We start from the raw sequence: 18,558 nt of genomic DNA on the forward strand, positions 1-18,558 counted from the left end.
TATTATTATTATTATTATTATTGTTATTGTTATTGTTATTATTATTATTATTATTATTATTATTATTATTATTATTATTATTATTATTAAAGAATATACCATATTGTTATTCAGCTGCAGTTTCCTTAACTGTCATTGGCTGATTCACGTGGCCTTAACATTACCTGCGGGCTCCTTACGCTTTTACCAGAGAGTGGCATACGTATCTATGATAATTACTGTATCGCTCCTAACACTGAAGGCTGCTCCCCGCCGGATGGTGCTTATCTCATCTTTACCAAGAAAAGAGGAAGTGCTTGCAATCAGACGGACATGATATTTGTCTTCGACTGGGGCGGTGTTATCCACCACAAGTGCAGCAACAAAGTTATCTGCCCTTAGGGTAAGATAGAAGTTTCTGTTTACAGTTTAATTAGTTTGGTAGAAAGGGTTCTTGAAAGAAATTTCATGTTTTCTTTGGTTAAGCTTTACTACATTCTGTGATTGGTTAGCATACTGGCGCCAATTTCTCAATCAATCAGAAACAAAACCAAACCAATCGTAACTTGCTCGCACGCGTTTTCCCGCGCTTGGCACCGGTTACAAGTCACACTTCTGCCATGTCGAATAAATTCAATTGAGTTCAACGCGGCTAAGTTTGACGTCTGAATAGACTGTCGGACTTGTGTCGCACGTTCTGCTGGGTGTGTCGCATTACCCAACAGGAGTACGACACCGATTCCCAGGCGTGGAATTTTTTGTATAAAATGAAATGAATACATTATCAGAATGTGTGATCATATCATAGCTTTTTCATGCCACAGTATTGAATACCTCTTGGCGAAGGACCAAAGCGAGTGAAATACAATTAAATTCGACAGTGTAATTCAATATTCGAGCGTTTGTCGAATTTCTGACGATTTCTCATCTGTACTGAGGTAAGACCAGTTTGAACCGAGCCTTTGTTCTCGATGATTTAGAAGAAGGCGCGAGTTGCTCTTTAGTCTATCACAGTGCTTAATCAGGGGTGGGTTGTTCGAAAGCCGATTAACGCTAATCTACGATTAAAAGTTAATCGTGGTTTTCATCTCGCTCTTTAAAAGCGATTTCAAAGCCTTATTTCAAGCAAAAGGTAAAACAAAAAACAAAAAACCTCTAATTCAAAACTGAGGGCCAAAACTCTTTTGGAAGAATCTTTATTAATTAGTTATTAAACTCGAATCAAAGTTCACTTTAATCCAGGATTAGCTTAGTCGGGCTTCGAACAACTGGGCCCAGATCTCTATCCAAGTCTTAGCTCTTTGCTGTTGTTAATTAAGAAATAAGCAAGCGTCTTCACTACATCGCTGATTCTCTTTGACAAAGTAATAAAACAAAAGTGTCGAGGCAGTGATGTGACGAAAGCTGGTTCTTCTTCTTCTTCTTCTTCTTCTCAGTTTTCCTTGGTGTCACAAATTACGTAAAAACAACTTTTTGCCTCTAAAAGAAACTTGGAGAAAACTGAACGATAGATTTTACCCATGAGTCTGTGTTTAATAGAACTCAGTTATTGAGATAGGTAAGGTAACGCTGATAAAAGAAACGCGGATAAGATTCCGTGAGTAAATAACTAATATATATGAGAGGAACGTTTACATAAATTTAGGGTAATTTATTTGCGCAATAAATCCCGACAGACTGTAAATATGTAGCTAAAAGACACTCAAAGCATTCTCCGACAGAGATAAAGTGGAACTTTCAAATGAAATCAGTAAACTTCGCATCGTGCCTGTATATCACATTATGGCTCAACCTGATCCTCATCTTCATCATCACCATTATCAACATTATTTCACGCGGTCTGCTCTCTCCCCTGGCCTGGGGAAGGGAGGGGAGGGGAAGGGGAAGAGCCGGGATTGGTGGGTGGAGTTCGGTTTGGCTGTCTGTCTTATTCCATGAATTAATTACCAGGGCCCGGTTGTTCGAAAGCCGATTAATGCTAATCCCCGATTAAAATTTAACCGAGGTTTTAATCTCGTTTAAAAATGTTTTCATTAGCTAAGTTGAAAATAATGGTAAAGAAAAGTCTAAGTTAAAACCGAGCGACAAAAATTTTTGAAGAATTTTTATTAATTTCTGATTAAACTCGTATCAAAGTTCGCGTTAACCCAGGATTAGCTTAATCGGGCTTTAAACAACTGGGCCCAGAAGTCTATATGTAAAACCGCATTGCAATGACCACCCTTCAACCAAAGCCTCGGCTTGACACCCCGCATAAAAAAACCCAGAAGGCTCTGCTAGCAGGGTGTTCAATGCAATGACCTCCCAGAGTGTTGTCATCGAGTGCGGAACCCGAAGGATTCTGGGCCGGTTCTCCCTCTTATCCACCCCCATTCCGATGGCGTCAAGAAAACTCAGGCAGGAAGTAATTGTCCACCTGCGTGAAAGTAATTTACAGATGTGTTGGCAGAGGAATCGATTCTTTCGGCAAATCTGAATCAGAAGCCATAATCGCCAGCTGAATTTGATGCCAAGAGCCTACTCACCTGGCCTGGGCCACGTGGCATCATCACGTGTTTTAAAATTTTGTTGACCCATAAGGCCTTGCAACCCCATAACCAAAACGTGGCCTCAAGCTGTTCTCGTGTGTGAATTTGAAGGTGTTTTATTTGAAAAATTTTGCGTTTTTACGTTCTTATAATTGTGGTTCAAGTTCTAAACGCATTTAAAATGTGATGAAGAAACCATATTTGCCGTTTTTCAGGTGTTTGCAAGGCTGTAAGTTTGTGTTTGAATACGACCTGACTCACCTTTACTAGCTGGAAAACATCGCGAAGGTAAGCTTTGGTCTTCTTAAATATGAATATCGGATAACGTATTTAGTCATTTACGAGGTTGAAGCTCTCCGTAATGAAAGACTTTTGATTAGTTTACTCCTGGATTGAAGCTGTAGAATTATTTGAAATTGTGGTAATTAACTTTGTTAGCGCCGCGTTTGATCCACTGTACTGAAAAAGATGGCGATTAGTAAGCTTACCCTTACCCATAATTTTTAGCGTACAAAAACCCTAAAAACACTCATAAAAACGCATAGAAAAGTTCTAAAATCTTCAAATCTAACATACACAATGTTGTTAGTACAGGAACGAATTTCGCAAAAAAATTGGAAACTGTGGATGGCTGGTGATTTGTTGTTCAAAAAGAGGAGTCTGTACCTCTTTTTGAATAATAGGAAATTGCAGCTTGGCTAAGTTTTTGAAGATCTTGTTGTTTTCAAGCAGTTTAGTCTGGCAAAGGGTATAAAAATCAGAGACTTGGTCTAAAATACTGTTACAATAATAATTATCAGTGGTATAAAGAATTTACTCTACAAGCCTGAGATAGGGGAGAGATTTTTGTCATCTAATCAAGAACAATGTTGCAAAATACAGCTTAACATGGTGTTGGTATAGTGTAAGGTCTTCAGAGTCCCAGTGGACAATCACTGAGCAACCTCCCTCCCCTTGGTGATGAAAATGGCAGGCCATAATGTAAGTCCCAAGTTATGTGACAAAGAGCATGATAGAATGACAACAATATGGGCGTGGCATAGAACAACAATGCATAAGAGTTGGCATTAATTTCTAATGTTTTTGCAAACAAGAACATGTGAATGATAACACTGTTGTAACCTGACCATGTGGTACATGTAAAGCTACATTAGATTTCTGTTGATAGTTACATTTGAGGGGGGTACAGAATTTCAAATTGTGTGAGTTTTGTTCTTCTGTAATAGAACAGTACAGTAGACTTGGCATTTGGAGCATAACCCTGTGATTTGTCTGCCTTGTTTGTTGTTGTTTTTTTGTTTTTGTCTTAACAAAATCATCTAGCTATCTATATAAAACAACAATTGTGCAAAAATTGAATTACTGGGCCTGGTTTTTTAAGATCTGTATATTTGTATTGCAGAATCAGAGGCATGATGAGATGATGGAAGATGTGCACTGCTCAAGTGGTGGCCAGCTGGACAGTGTAGATAATCTTTTGTTTTGTTCTGGCAATAGTGAACCAAGCATTGAAGGAGAAGTGTTGTGAAATGTGCAAGCACATTGAGAGAGATAGCAGTACAAATTTTGTACTGCTATCTCAACGGCTTAAATTGTATTTACATGTATTATAAGGTTGGACGACTTTTGTTTGAACAATCAGAATTGAGGTTTGGACCAAGCAACAACATTTCAAACAGTGGTTTTTAGATTTGATACTAACAACACTTCTCCATTTAATTTAGGCATGCAGCTATATTAAAAAAGAAAGTGGATGATTACATGTAATTCTCCCAGCTACAGGAACAGAATTAGCCTGAAAGTTTTTACTAGAGACTGTTATATGTTTGCTGACCATTCAACTTGCATGCACGTTTTTAAGGGGCACAGGGAAAACTTGAAATCGCTTTTGTTCCCTGATATTTCATGGTTAATTTGTGCTGTGGGAATGGGGATTTGTAATCAAACACCTCCTTTGTAGCTGCACCTCCAAGTAAAGTTCTGCTGTCCCACACCTGCATCCAATATTATCAAGCAAAAGACCACCTGGCATTTATTCATTAAACATTTGTACCACAGGCTCAAATTATTTGAAAGTGACATTTTAAGTTTGCCAGATCTTCAACTTTCACAAACAGACGCTTTGTCACTCTGAAGACTGTTTTACTTCACAAAGATTACATGGATGCTTATCATGCATGGGTAGTAAACTCTTAGAAACAAAGCATGCTGACACAGTACAATGACTGTTTTGCACAGATGAAGGGAATAGAAAGATGGCTTGATTTTCCATCCATTGGAATGATTCAAAATATAGCATCAGTCTTCTGGAACTCAACCCGAACCAATCTACTACTCACATCACAAAACTGCATCACATTTTATCATCGTAGAAACATGATGTAATCATGCCAATCACTACAAATTGAAATAAACATTTAAACTGTATATGGGATATAAGTAAACTTGGGTGTACTCTAGACAAGCCGAACTTTACTTGGCTTATGTTGGTTTATTTTAGTAAAGAGCAGATTGACATTTTGACCCAAAGGGACCAAAATTTCCTCAGAATTTAATGACAAGCACTTGATTTTAGAATAACATTACTGTCATTACTCCAGAACAGTTTGAATTTTTTTGTTTTTCACTTCTAGCACTAATTTGAATATTGCAACTGACCACCTCTGGCCTCGTGCGAAATAACAAATGTTGATTGATTATACTGCCACAGATCAGATCACAAGATGAAACCACAACAAAAGCAGAGAGACGGTCACAATGAAACAAAACGTAGATATTACTTTGCAAAAAAATAATTTCCTCTTTAGCATTGATTTCATTGCTACGTAACCTTGAAAATCAAAACACTTTTGGCAAGGGTCTCCCCCCCCTCCCCCCAAAAAAAGAAAGTCAAAAGATGCAATCAAACTGGTAAAGTCTTATAAACAAGAAGTAAAACTGACTCGCTGTTTTTCCGACATTAATTTTCTGGGACCAAAATGCCAGAAAAACTCAGTTGAACAAAAAACTTTGGAAAAAATTAAGCTGAGCGTTAAACTCCATGAAGAATTTATTGTGGTGATGACTTAATGGACTATAGCTTGAAAGCCAATTTTCTTGAACTCAAAAGTCCTCTGATTGTATTAGTTGTTGACACAGGGATCGCAAATAAACTGCGAGTCTAATGGATAACCATTTGTAGTTTAAGAAATACAAGGGAATGAATAGGAATACCAGAACATTTGTTATGTCAAGTGAGGCTTTCGTTGGATGAAAACATTATTCAGTTTAAAGTTTGAAATGCGATCCATTCAGGATTAGTGAAAGTATTATCAAGTCGTGAGCAGGATGTGTAGAGAATTTGAATGAAGTAAATTTGTTTACCATTCTTTTTTGGTAGAAATTCAGGAAATTACTTTGTCACAAGGAAAATATCTAAGAACTCTCTGTATAGATATCACACTATTACCATGGAAACAGGCAAAAGGAAAAACAGAAATCCTCAGCTGGGAATATTGTTTTGGTGACAACAGAAGTATTTCAACCGAAATCAAAGTGCTTGGCAGTTTGAGATCAAGAAAGAAAAAACAGAAATATTTTTATTATAAATTTTGATGTAAGGCTGCCTTTTGATAACATCAATTTTATCAATCTGCTCTTTATTAAAATGGGGCTGGTTATGTAATCATTTCCGGGCTGTAACATGCTTGCATCAGACATGATTACCTGGTCAGTAGTTGAAAGAGTGGATGTTATCCAGCAGAACAGTTGCTATCCAGTGGATAAAATGTGTTAATTGGAGTGTTTTATCTGCTAGGAAGTGGTTTATCTGTTGGATAAAGTTATCCACTCTTTGAACAACTGGGGCCAGAATGTCTCTTGTTAGCATAAGCCCAGCATTGATGTTTATGTATTCATCCCAAGGGCTTTTAAGTGTCTACATTTCCAATGGCTATTCTTTTTCTTGAATCTCCATGATGTGTAGGCAAGTGTCCTAGGCCTGTCTGATTCTGATGCTTTTTGAAAATTCAGGATGGCTCCCACTGATTTGTTATGCACTGAGACTTTCCATTAAGAAGGGACATTTGTCTACACATTGTAGAGATGTCAAGTAAACAAAAAGTCATGGTAGACACTTAAGGTTACACTAAACCTTTTTGACTGTGTTACATACAAAGACCCATAAGCACTCAGCTTTAGAGTAAAGTATCCAAAGAACGGATGGCTAAACGAAAGAAATCAAACTTCTTTAACGCAAAAACTGTACGTACTACAAGACCTTAAGGGCAATTTACTGAGGTATATAAATGTGAATTAACCGCGCAACCATTTCACTTAACTGAACAGCCGGTGATTGCAAGATGTTTGGCAGGTATTGGCCTCTAAAACAGTGTCAGGGATATTTGAAGTTTGTTTTAGTTTTGAAATTATAACCACAGATGTAAAAAATGGCAGTCAGAAATCAACCATCAAACTTCAAGTAGCTTTTACTCTGCTTTGAAAACTCTGTCAGGGATTTTTGACAGCTGTTTTCAAAACAAAGTAAAAGTGACTTGAAATTTGATTTATGATTTCTGTCCGCCATTTTTTTGCATCTTAGCTTGTAAATTCAAAATAAAAGCAGACTCAAAAAATCCCAGACACGGTTTTAGAAGCCAATACCTCCTAAAAATTTGCAACCACTGGATGTTCAGTAGAGTGAAGTGGTCATGCGGGTAGTTCAAATTTATTAACCTTAGTAAATTTGCACTTAAGGTCTTGTAGTGGATACACTTTTTGTGTTAAAGAATTTTGATTTCTGTCCTTTCTCCATCCATTCTTTAACCTTTGGATACTTCACTCTAAATTTGAGCATTTACAGGTCTTTGTGAGTAACATGGCCAAAAGGGTTAACTTTGCTTGGTTCACTATTATTGTTGCAGGCAAAACCAACACACTGAATTTGCAGTGAAAAAGGTTTATTTTGTTTATTGATGACAATGTTGTAAAAAAAAATCTAGCCAACCACGCCCCCTGCTTTTTGGGTTGCTTCCTTTCTGGTCAGAGTTGTTCCATGTTCTTTTGTCCTCATTAAATATTCCAACTTCGAAATGCTGTCAAGTTTTATCTGATCTCACAATTTCTAAGGGGTGATGTGAACACTGGGAGATTCCCTGTTGATCCACAAGTGGATATGACAACATGGAAGCTGGTGAGGGTTTGTTTCCCTGTCCTCTAGAGTCCAATCCTACTTTGCCTGGATACCACAATTCCTAAATTTTTGTTTATGTGCCAATCAGTTTGAAAGTGTTTGTAATATGCTTGTTTCATAATTTGGCCATTCAGTAAAATAAGAATAAATTCTCCCCAAATTCAATGTTTGGATTTAAATCTTCCACTGTCTTGGATGAAAAAAATAGGCTTCGCTGTTCTAGAGCAAGGTCGGCATTTCATCATAAGAGGAGGAGGACGAGACTGACCATCTCCCCGGCCGCACCTTATCATACAGCAAATCAAAGAGCACTCTAAAGTCTCGTGGAGGGTAGTTCATTCTATGAAGCTGCCAAAAGCGAAATTTACCACTTCTGATCCTGCCATTTAGTTGCAAAATCCAAGCGGAAAAAAATTTAATGTGTGAAAGCGCTAAATTGTAAAGAAAGCCAACCTAAATTTTTTCTGGTTAAATTTTTGATGTGGTAAAAGTCGGTTTATGTACATGTTGTCTCAACATTGGGCGTGAAACAAAAGGCAAATAATGGCATTTTGAGAAAAACTATTTTCGGTCATCGAAAATTGGCGAAATGAAATTATGCAGACAGCACGTGCAATATCATGCTAATTTGCGGTGATGAAAAACAAGCGAAGAATTCAAAATGGTTGGCCGTATGGTACTAAACGTTTTTTGTTTTTAACCTAGAATTCGTGGTTATGAAACGTTTTAGTGCATTTGAAATCAAAAAATGTTATGAAAACTGTCAAATGTTTTGAATGCGTTTTTGATATGTAAACAAAATTTGTAAGCATGCATAATTAAGTGCGGGCTGTGAAAAGAAATTTCCTGTTACGATTTTTGTTTATGTGCCAATCAGTTTGAAAGTGTTTGTAATATGCTTGTTTCATAATTTGGCTATTCAGTAAAATAAGATTAAATTCTCCCCAAATTCAATGTTTGGATTTAAATCTTCCACTGTCTTGGATGAAAAAAATAGGCTTCGCTGTTCTAGAGCAAGGTCGGCATTTCATCATAAGAGGAGGAGGACGAGACTGACCATCTCCCCGGCCGCACCTTATCATACAGCAAATCAAAGAGCACTCTAAAGTCTCGTGGAGTGTAGTTCATTCTATGAAGCTGCCAAAAGCGAAATTTACCACTTCTGATCCTGCCATTTAGTCGCAAAATCCAAGCGGAAAAAAATTTAATGTGTGAAAGCGCTAAATTGTAAAGAAAGCCGACCTAAATTTTTTCTGGTTAAATTTTTGATGTGGTAAAAGTCGGTTTATGTACATGTTGTCTCAACATTGGGCGTGAAACAAAAGGCAAATAATGGCATTTTGAGAAAAACTATTTACGGTCATTGAAAATTGGCGAAATGAAATTATGCACACAGCACGTGCAATATTATGCTAATTTGCGGTGATGACAAACAAGCGAAGAATTCAAAATGGTTGGCTGTATGGTACTAAACGTTTTTTGTTTTTAACCTAGAATTCGTGGTTATGAAACGTTTTAGTGCATTTGAAATCAAAAAATGTTATGAAAACTGTCAAATGTTTTGAATGCGTTTTTGGTACGTAAACAAAATTTGTAAGCATGCATAATTTAGTGCGGGCTGTGAAAAGAAATTTCCTGTTACGATTTTCTTAGCCGATTTACTTTAAAGAAATGAAAAGTTAGGCTAATTGCAAATCAATTTTCTGGAAATCATATATCAAACAGAGGATGAGTTTCAAGCCGGGTTTCTTTCAGACAAACTTCAAGCTGTTTGGAAATTGGATGAAACTCTTTCGAGTGTTTGATATAGCTTCTCAAACCATTAATAATTCTTGGAGAAATTCTAACCTTAACCCAAATTTTATGATAATTAAGATCACATTTGCTCAAACTGCCTTCATGAATTATTAATGATTTGAGAAAGAGATTTGAACTGTGACATCATTTATAGACAACAGTACATCTATAAGCATTTTGCTTTTCTTTTCTTTTTTTTTTTTTTTAAATTAAAAAAATAATAATAAATAAAGAACCAAGGTAGGACCAACCGAATTCTTGAAACTGTTATGTCACATGATGTCATAGTACATTTCCCTGTCAATTTTTTTTTTTTTTTTTTTGTTTTTCATCTGATCACAGGCAGCCCAAACACTATACATGAACACAAACACTTGGAAGGTGTAGGATTCTTGTATTGTGTACTTGGGGTCCTGGAATCTGAAAATAATTCATCAAGAAACTTTTCTATGAATACAGTAGCCATGTTCCTACAAGAATTACTGTGGAGGTTAATTTTGAACAAAACTGAAAGATGTTTTAGATATGACCTTTGAGAAAAGGATAGTCGATTATTTTGGTGGAATGTAATAATTTTACTAAATAAACCCCACCAGGCAGCTTGTATACCAGAGAATATTAAAAAATAATAATAATAAAAAATAAATAATAATAAAAAAAAGGATTATGCCCAAGGCTGAAAGATTGTCTCAAATAGTAAACAGTTGGCCCAGAAACAAAGCTTCAAGGGCAACTGTGAAATTTTGAGGACAATCTTTAAACTGAGGGCATTATCATCCAATATACCAGTGAACCAGAAAGGGGTTTATTTATTCTATAACCCTCTGATTAATTCCTTAAACACATACCCTTTAAAGTGGAAAAGAAAATTGTTGGTTTGGATTGAAACATCTAAAACCTAAAACTGTGATTTTTTCTTTGGTTTTTCTCGTTGAAAATATCAGGTAACGGTAATCGTCTGATAAACGCCGTCTAATTTTGTACCATGTGATGTCCTTTGTTAATCAGTGGGTTACAATAATAAACAAACAATAGTTTGTCTCATGGTGTCACTTAAGTTGTAGATCACAATCTTCTACCACTTAAGTGACTACATTGTGAGACAAACAATAATATTGTTCTACTTTATTTATTATAAAAGAAAATTTGGTCGGTAAATTTTAGTTCAGAATTTTTCATCGCAAGGAAATGATCAATAAATTTTCAGCATGAAATTTGGTGATTATACTTAAGCAAAATTTGAAATGAAAAACTTTCGAAAATGTTTTGGCTCTAAGTTAAGATTTGGAGTACAAGGATTTTGCGACTGCAGAAAATGCTCAATGCGCCGAAAAAAACTTGATTAGGCAGCAACACAGCAAGTAGGCTGTAAGCATGCCGAAGGTGGAGAGTACCCACCCAACTTACAGACTACAAGGCTAAACAGCAAAGAATCCCTTCAACAAGGCTTCCAGCTCAATCCGAATTGCTACATGTTAGTCGACAGAGAGGGGCGTGCAGGGTCCCCAGCCTCTTTATGTCCCCCCTATCACCATCCATCAGAGCAGCCTGTACATAGCCCCGTCCCTTAAACACCTAAGTTTTCCATCCATGACAGTGGAAGTGAAACAAGCATCTCGACCAAAATAATTTCCCCCCACAATAATTTAGCAATGTGGTATCTAAGCAAAGCTGAATAAAACCCAGAAGACAGAGGAAACAAACCCTCACCTGCCTCCATGTTGTCATGTCCTCTTGTGAATCAACAGTGAATCTCCCACAGTGCCCACATCACCCCTCAGAAATCAGTCGATCAGAATAAACCCTCCAGGATTCTTGGTCAGAATATCGCAGAGGACGCCAGAAACACAGACCTTCTCAGAGCCAGAGTTTCTGCAGCCCAGTGGCAGGGAGATGGTTGGCTAGATTGTGAGTGTGCCACCAGTTTGTGTTACCTGCTAATAAAGCCTAGCAAAAACATTAATTAAATTAATTATTATAGATACAAATCAAGCTCATTGACAACAAAAATCAGAAAAGATCCTTCAGCCACTAGTTTTATTTTTCCAAAACCTTACAGGTTTTCCAGAGAACAGCAAGAAATAATATTAGCTATATCTAGTATTATGAAACGGTTGAAGTTCATTTCTTTGATTAGCAGAGGTGCCATTTTTGACCAATGCCAACACTATAAAATTTCGTCTTCAATAATGTTGTGTATAATTTGTGTAAAATGGCTGAAAGATATCTGTGTAATGAAAAACCCAAAATAAACCATTTCTTCCTAGAACTATCACCTATAAAAGCTTAAAATAATTTCAGTGTCAATGTCAATGAGCTTGAGTTCTACAAAACAAAGGAAGCAGAATAATTGTGTCTATGTATGGAAAAAAAGTTATTGTTTCCAGTTAATTTGTTTCATTGTCCCTGAAAGCCCCTTATGGGCAGAGAAAAAAATTTTAAGTAATGAAAACTAAAAGAAAATTTGTAAAATGATGTGAATAATGTGTCCAAGAAAATTAAAATAGTTAGCTAGTACTCCATTTTAGTATAACAGTGATTACTTAATAAATTTATAAGCTGCTTGCTTTGTTTTGAAATGAGTAAAACAATACTTAGACCAACTAACTACCCAATCATGATCATGTTGAGCATTAAGTGTATTCTACTGTAAACAACAGCAGAGTCTGTTTGCCATGTAATGCTAAGAATATACAAATTGCATGAAAATACTGATCTGAATTATTAATGTGGAATAATCTAACATGTTACGAGATGTCATTTCACAGTGGAACCAAAAAAAAAAAAAAAAGAATGGATTACTGTCACCACCATTTCAAATGCTGCATTGTTTCAGTACAGTCAAAACTGCTTAATGCATTGGACATTTTTGTTCAACATGATCATGACTGAAACATGTAGGTCATAATGAAATGCAGATTTAGCGATGGACACTGCTATTTCCATTAATTTTGAATGATAAATGGCATTAACAGGCAAACTCTGAACTTCAAAATTGCAACCAACAGTTATGTTTGATATCAATTAGAAGGATCAATTAAAAGTTTTGTTCTGTCAGTTCAAAGGGCCTCGCCCAAGACTTGTGATTGGTGAGTTTCAAGGTATCTTATCCTCTTTGTTTTCTGTTGGTTGTCATCACAATAATAATTTATTGTTGCAATAAAAATAATTGTTGGCTATCAGTTGGAATTTGCACTTCACTTTGGCTTTTCAGTGAAGTTTAACGCTCGACATTCAATTTTTTTTCTTTAAGAGGTTGAAAAAGGCCTAATAAAATATAAATCCCTTTTAGCGGTTCCATCACTGTTTTGAATACAAGTTTAGTGCAGAAGCTGGAGGAATAAGATTTTTGGCAAATATAAGAGCATATTAAAAGAATTAAAATGAAGGCCAGCGGTCAGGTCTTCATTTAACATTCTAAATCAGTAAAATGAATTAATGTGTAAGTGTGTACATAATCTTTTCTCCAGAGAATAAGGTTTTAAATTCGGAATGTTCATTTCTATCATGGAAGCTTTATCAGTGAAATGAAGTGTAAAAACATAGCTTTTCATCTCATTTTTTTCAGAGATGAAAAGCTGTGTTTTTACACTTCATTTTGCTGATGAAGCCTCTGCAATAGAAGCAAAAGCTCCACATTTAAAACCTTTTTCCCCATAGAAAAGAATTCACACACATTAATTTACATTCCAGAGATAAGAATGAATTTTGCCGCTAAAATAAAATGAATATTGTAATGTCAGCACAAATTCAGTCTGAACAATGATCTTATTCCTCCAACAGGGTACAAACAAGTGTTAAAATTCATCCACCAATCTTCTTTGCTGCAAATTGTTTCATGCTGAACCTCAAACAAACCTCACGTGAAAGATAATTTCTTGCACTTTACCTACTGATTTTTTTGTTTTGGAAGGAAAATGTTAACTGACGGTTGATTTTGATGTTTAGTTTCATGTGATCTTCAAACTACATGAACTGAATACCTGTGAAGAATTTCTATTTTTCCAGCCAGGGTAAATTTGCAAATTCTGCAAATTTGTGCTATAGGGACTATTAATAGTAGGAAAAGAAAAACCTCTTAGAAAGCAAAGAAATGCTCTGAGTATAGTTGAAAGCTGTGTAGGACCATGGTAACTTTCCACACAGGGTCACCTTTTTTTCTTTTTTTTTTTTTGTAGAGAAAAGAAAAGGATGTCTATTTCTTAGCTGTAGAACCTTTTCTACTATTAAACAAAAATGGGCACTTGTTTGCATGTATACTTGATGGCGGCACACTCACAAGAGAAGGTGTATAAAGCCTGCCAACCAAACCACAAAAATTGCTGAAAAAAAAATTGACAATTATTGGCTTAGAACTGCGAAAGTTTGTAAGTTTTGAAAAATTTAGTCACAAATGCTGCAGCATTTGAGTACACAACTTTTAAGATTGGAATTTGTATTTTTCCTTTGCTAAATTTAGTGTGCAAATATCCAGTAAAAGTGGTTAATTCAAATTTGAATTACAGAACAAAATAAGGTACAGGTTATGCCCTGCATCATCCTTGGTTGGTTGGCAAGCTTGGGTTTGCTCATTTATCCAACCAGCTACTGAAGGAAGATGATTTTTGTTTTTCTGCTACCTAGCAATAATTTTTCTGACCAAAAAAGAGAAATTGCTTTCACTGAGGCATTACTCCTAAGATGAAATGACTCAATTGCAATGTTATATATTCTAGAAATCGTATAGCATTGCAAAAATCAGATAGGATGTTGGCTTACTTAATACTATTATTATAAACTGTATGCAAGACAAAAACTTTGTAGCTGGTTACATAGTAATGGGCTGAAAAACTATCAACTGAAGTGAAAACAAAGTCTCCAAAGCAATAGCTTAATTGAATGGGGGTTGTGGAACAACAGCTGGATGAAAAACCTCCCTGTACGTCCACTTGCTCCTAGGAGGAAAACCCCAGGCCAGCTGTACCCCACATTCAAAGACCTCCCGGGCAGGGTCAGAGTTCATTTAAATTACTAAAGCTTTGAAAATGTTGATTGTATTAACCAATGAAAATAATCACAGGACTCTATAAAATTCAAATCAAGCCATATGTGTTTGAAGCCATCTGGGTTGTCCTTGTCCTTGCTGTTTCCCAGTCCAGCCTCTCAACTGTCCACGAATGTCTACCTTCTATTCATCTGGTTTTCTTCTTCGTCTACCAAAAATAAGAAAATAACTTAAGAAACTTTTTGCAATGTGTTACACAAATATATATATCTGTTGCAAAATTAATTAATTTGTGGAAAATTTGATTTCTGGCATGTGAGCAATTCAAATTTTTGAGTTTTTTGAAAGAGAGCAACAGCAACCCAGGTGGTCCTTTGAATTTGCATGTGCACTTTTTCTTTCATTTTTGTTTGTTGTTTTCACTTTTTGTTCAGGTATCTTAGCCACTGAGTAGAAGTTCCTTAAGAAGGAAAAAGTTTGGCCTTAATGTTGAGGAAAGAGTAAATTAAAAAAAAAAAATAGTGGTCCATCGGAAGGCCACAAGTTTCTTCAATTTTTCTGGGAAAATTTCTAAGTTTGTTTTGTGTAACTCTGGCTTGATTCAACAGATCACTATGATCTTGGTATGTCTTTTGCTCACGAGTGTCCAAATAAATCACTTCCATTGCCCAAGGGGGGTGGGGGGTAATGGGATAAGCTTGAGTATTCAAGTCCAGATATTTGGTATCACTGTTCACATACATGTAAGTTGCCAGTGGAGAAGAGAGGGGTGGAAACACAGCTTAAGTTTTCTATTTCTTTTGAAATGAAAAAAAAAAAAATCATAGCTCATGACTGTTTTACTGATCACAAGGGGAAAACAACAATGGATTCGCGTCTTAAAACTTAATAGTGGTCTCCATACAGTTCTAAAATGAAATGAATCCAAGAAAGAAAACAAGTTTCTGTTGTCAATACTTTCATGCCAGATTTTTACCAAATAGACATAGCTCTTTTATGACGGATTCCAATCTTGAACAAGATATACACAGGGAAGTTTTGTGTTCAGTGCCAGATCAAATTTCAACTGTGATGTTCATTTAATATTCACTGGATGGAAATATCCCTGCATCTATGCTTTCTTGTTTTTCCAAAAATCTTTTTTGAAAGATTGCATTGAAGAAAGACACATTTTGTGGCCGTGATAAATAAAACTGGGGAAATAAATCCATTGAACATGACAGTGCTGTGCGAGTTATTCATTTTGTCCTGTCAGAAATAGATTTTGACCACAAACTCGCCTGTGGAACTATAAACAGGCAATACTCCTCAAAATCATGAAATTGTCCTTTTCTTGCTCTATTCAGAAACCTTTTAATTTCCTCATTTGAGGGCTTTTATTTTAAAACTTGAACTTCAGGCCGATTGATCGCGTCACTAAGTCAAACTTTTAAGAAAGATACCTGTTGGAAAAAGGAAAGTCACACCTTACTTTTGTTTAATAGAGGGACTAAATGGACAACACTTCGACCAAAATGACTTTTTGCAGAATGATTCATCGGTTGCCGGCTGCTCTTGTCCTGGATAATAATTATTTTTCCGCAATGGTGAGTGCCAACTTTGTGCCTCGCTTATGATTTCTTTTTAGAATTTCCTTTACCTGTGGAGAAATTCTTCATATGGACATCCCCCAACCCCTTGGAAATTTCCGCCTTTTAGCCCCCTCCCCCTTGGAATTTCCATTGACCTTTCGTGGTGTGGGGGGGGGGGGGATGGACGTTTTCTGGAACCACACATTTTTCTCTTTGAGATCGAAATATCATTCTAAGATTAGCAAATTGTATGGAATGTACTTGAATTTTCACACAGCGCTCCAAAATCTGTTTGAAATCTTGACCGAAATTTCAGGAAAGTTTGCCAGAAATATTGACCATTTTTCATTTGAATAGCTGAGATTCGGCAAAATTCATTTGCATTCTTTTTGCACAGTACTGTAAATGCTGGCTCAAAACAGGCAAACATTCTGTGACTGATGAAAAATTAATCTTTTATATTTTCTTGTCCTGAACACTCTGCAGGCTATTCTAGATCTTTACAATTAATTAGAACTAAACATGTATCTAAACATGAACTAAACATGCAACAGTGAACTAAATAACAGCAGAATACAGTTTATGAAGTAGAATCCATATGAAAATTAGCCATGTGGAATTTTTCGTGTTGAGCCAATGACGTCACTTCCTGTAATTTGAGCCTTCACTTCCGGAACAAGGCCAAGTAATGGCAGCCGTGAAATCTCGAATAAAAAGCTAAAAAAAAAAATACTTCCAATCACCGTAAAGGATTGAAATTTGGTAACATGAGTAAGAAGGTCATATTCTACACGAAAATGCAAAAAGATGGAAAATGAAATTTTCGTCCCAGGGGCACTTTAAATAGCACTAAATCTTGCTCTTGGTAATATCCATACAACTGTTCTAACTCCAAGATGCAGATTAGGATTTCTTTATAAAAAAGTGGAAGGTCAATCTGCTTAATAAAATGGTTATCGTAATTACATCGAAGTAAGAAGTTAGTCCACCATACCCCAATTCTCACACCTATGGCCTGTTGTCCCCCTCCCCACCCCCCTCCACCCTACCCCAGGGAAGCTGATAAGAAGTGCATAATGTCTGAGGGGGCAAGGGGTTTTCATAACTGCTAAGAAAATAGAATAGGGAACACCAAACAGAGCAGGAGAAATTGTTTGGGACTGCAGAAAATTCCCACTTATCTTAAGATGTTTTATGCAACTGGGCCCTAGACTCCATTCAGCCAGAGCTCCTGGCCAGAGCAGGAGCTCATAAGCTCCTGGCCAGAGTCAACATTTTAATCCGGGTGCCAAAAAGAGAAAGGCTTTGTGATACAGCCGTCAAGGACAAAATTTGGTGGCTCTATGATCTAGGACTCCAAAAGTACCCCCTCAAAACCCACCACCCCCACCCATCTCACCCACACAACTTCCCGCTTTTTGGGGTCTCTCTGCAGTTACGGAGAGCATTGTATTTGTATTGACTTACAGCTACTGTACTGTGGTAAGCCTCTAAGGTCTTGTTTGGAGTTGTTTTGTTTTGTGTCTTTGTTTCTTTTGTTTTACGTCACCTGTAGACCGGTACTCACAGAAGGAACCGCTTTTTTGGGACTATACCAGATTGACAACGAGCAAACCGTACTTAAACAGAAGAAAACACAAGACTTAAAGCTTACCTGGAATATCCTTTGGCAGCTTCACTAGCTTCCCAAGTCAGGAAATTTTCTTTCTCAATCCACACTAGCAACCAAGGTTATACGTCAAGCCGTCCTTTTGTTGAGACCATCAACTTTTCCACGGCCCAATTCAACGGCAAGCACGAGGCAAATTTTTGCACATGGCGCTTAGCAAAGTCATTTACGCCTTAAAACAGGAGTAAAAATGACCATACCAATAAAAAATTAAATCTAAATTGTAAGTAGAGAATAATGAATACATTTAAGGAAGTGTTAGAAAGTAAACTGACCTTTTTTTTTGGCTGTTTTTCGATGAAATCTTTCAATTTTTCGCGCCGAAGGTGAAAACCGGCAAGCCGCCAACATTCAATCCCATCTCGCATTGCAAACATGGCGACGCGGCTAAACGAGTTCCCAGCCTGCCTAGGAAAAGTTTTGAATTTGCTCTCATTTGCTCTCGCAAAAATTTCTTGTGAATTTAAGGTGGGAGGCAATCTTGTAGCCAGATTTTCCACTTCAGTGCAAAAAGTGAGATCTGTGTACGCGATTGGGTAGGCTTCTGACTTATATCGTATATAAAAATCAGGGTTCTGGTTCTGAGGGTGTCCACCTCGAAAGTTAAAAATCAGAAGGTACTATGAAAAGAACGAAAAAGATCAATAAAAACTACAAAGTGTTAGAGGTAGGGTTAGGGTTAGAAATAACCCAAGAAATGACCCAAAAGAGAGCGTGACATAGCTTACGTGAACTCGTTATTTATTTATTTATTTATTTATTTGTTTATTTATTGTACTGATGTGTCGGGCATGAAAGCGCGTGTACAAGTAAGCATATGGCAAAACACAGACCGAAATAGCTAAGAGGATGGCTTTCCT

The 18,558-nt window shown here is 36.6% G+C and overlaps 2 long non-coding RNA genes across 3 annotated transcripts in view; one reads left to right on the forward strand and one right to left on the reverse strand.

Moving 5' to 3' along the window:
• LOC146471754 (uncharacterized) overlaps positions 1-7,481 on the forward strand; it is a 34,243-nt gene extending 26,762 nt beyond the window's left edge. The window contains exons 3-5 of the long non-coding RNA XR_014866699.1: positions 115-382; positions 2,723-2,795; positions 3,910-7,481. This is a non-coding gene — a long non-coding RNA (uncharacterized LOC146471754). The remainder of the gene's footprint in view (positions 1-114; positions 383-2,722; positions 2,796-3,909) is intronic.
• A 5,936-nt stretch (positions 7,482-13,417) lies between these two features.
• LOC146471755 (uncharacterized) overlaps positions 13,418-18,558 on the reverse strand; it is a 108,946-nt gene continuing 103,805 nt past the window's right edge. The window contains exons 1-3 of one of the 2 annotated variants that reach the window (XR_014866701.1): positions 17,974-18,054; positions 17,684-17,870; positions 13,418-14,666 (exon numbers count right to left, since the gene is read on the reverse strand). This is a non-coding gene — a long non-coding RNA (uncharacterized LOC146471755). Of the gene's footprint in view, positions 14,667-17,683; positions 17,871-17,973; positions 18,055-18,558 lie in introns of those variants that run through there. The other variant, XR_014866700.1, reaches the window with a different exon arrangement.

Source organism: Pavona decussata, unplaced genomic scaffold (genome assembly GCF_977016875.1).
Source record: "Pavona decussata unplaced genomic scaffold, jaPavDecu1.1 SCAFFOLD_102, whole genome shotgun sequence".
Classification (NCBI taxonomy): domain Eukaryota; kingdom Metazoa; phylum Cnidaria; class Anthozoa; order Scleractinia; family Agariciidae; genus Pavona; species Pavona decussata.